The sequence below is a fragment of the Dipodomys spectabilis genome, unplaced genomic scaffold (assembly GCF_019054845.1).
Source record: "Dipodomys spectabilis isolate Male_0828 unplaced genomic scaffold, ASM1905484v1 ptg000239l, whole genome shotgun sequence".
NCBI classification, from domain to species: domain Eukaryota; kingdom Metazoa; phylum Chordata; class Mammalia; order Rodentia; family Heteromyidae; genus Dipodomys; species Dipodomys spectabilis.
The window spans coordinates 1,764,115-1,766,137 of NW_024870916.1; positions in this window are offsets into that span (position 1 = coordinate 1,764,115).

The window sequence follows — 2,023 nt, forward strand, 5'->3', positions numbered from 1 at the left end:
ATCCACAAGAATATGTAGTTTTCCTGTGTGACCAACAATGGCAAGAACCAGGTTGAAATCCAAAAATCAGCCTCATATATAGTAGCCTCAAAATCAAATCAAATCTAAACAAACGAAACAACAAAAAAACAAGTAAGAATTAATAAATTTAACTAGAAATGTGAGGGATCTCTACTGTGAAAACTTTAAAATCTAAAAGAGGAAATTGAAAGAGAGTCAAGGAAATGGAAAATCTTTCCATGCTTCTGGTTCGAAGAATTAACATGGCAAAACCTGCTATACTGACCACAAATAATTGACATTGCAATACTCATCAAAATCCCAACAATATTCTTCAATGCAGTAGAGAAAACAATCCAAATTTAATATGGAAATGCAAAATTACACATGAAGCAGAAGGCTTAGAAATGAAATCATGGGCCTATAGTCATCTTATACACACACACACACACACACACACACACACACACACACACACACACACACACGTAATGGAATTCTGAACATCCACCAGAAAGATGACTTCTCACCAGTATTAAAGGAAATTAAGAGGCTTGGGAAAATTATACTAAGAGCAAAGAGAAAGGAATGCAGACTCAGAGCAATATAGGTTTCATGGATTCAATCATTTATGGTAGCTGGAAGGTGCCCACAAATCTACATGTATACATGACAGATTCTACCTCATTACAGTTAGAATGGCCATTATCAAGAAAACTAAAAATGGCAAATGCTGGCATGGATGTAGCCGATTGGGAAATCTATTACACTGTTGGTGGGAAATTAAACTTGTTCAACCACTGTGGAATGCAGTATGGAGTTTCCTAAAAAGACTAAACATAGATCTCCCTTAAGACCCAGTAATTCCCCTCATGGGCAGTAATCCCACAAGTTCCCATGAAAGCTACCAACATAACCATGTTCAGGGCCCAGGCCCAGAATTCAAGGGCTGGAAAAATAGTTACCAATGTTGGTATTTGTTTCCTCAAATATGAACCTTTTGACATAAGATACCAAATCATTCTATTTGCAGTAGCTAGGATAGGACTTAAAGGTAATGGGTGATAAAATGGCTTCTTTGTTGAATCTTAGGAAAAGATGTAGGCAGTCCAAGAAACGGGACACATTTTTTTTTTGTTGTTCTTAAGTCTGGGCTTGGGCACTGTTCCTGAGCTCTTCAACTCAAAGTGAGTTCTCTAACTCTTGAGCCACTTCTAATTTTCTGGTGGTTAAATGGAGATAAGAGTCTCAGGGAATTTCCTGCCCAGGCTGGCTTTGAACTGTAGTCCTCAGATCTCAGCTTCCTGAGTGGCTAAGAATAAAGCTTTGAGTGACTAGCACCAGGCTAAAAATGGGGGATTTTTAGAAAAGAATATGTACTTCTTCACCTGTGTCTAACCCTCAGATATCACTATTAGAACACTTCATCCTCAACTCATTTCATCAGACATTTGTAAATGTTCTCTTTTCCTTCATGTAGGAATACTGCAGTCAATATCAACTCAGCTGTGGAACTGGATCAATTGTATGTTAATTGCTAGCATGTAAATCAAGAACTGTTACATCAAAACAAATGAAACCCTCATTTGGAATAATTATTTTCTCTTTTTATTACAAATCTGTGCTTGATTAGTCCTAAAGTGATATTGGACCTCTTAAGAAAGTGATGACATTTTCTTTCTCTTCAACAATTGGCCTTCTCCCACATGTGGTCAAATATTTAAGATTTCAAAGATTTCCATTGATAATTCATTAAGTTGTCCTCTAAGAAAACGTGCACTTTTGGAATTTGGTCTGCTATCTTGTTTTTACATGCACAGGCTTTGTATGATTTATTTGTTCCACAAGGCATTCTACTTTCCAATCTTCGTGTGACCAACTTTAGTCTCTCTCATCAGTCTTTCTGACCCTCTCTCTGTAGTCTAATTTCAGTCTGCCTCATAAAAATATATATTAGTTATCAGGTAAATGAATCTCAGCTTCTGTTTCTTGCCTGATTTCATGTAGGCAGTGATAGTAGCCC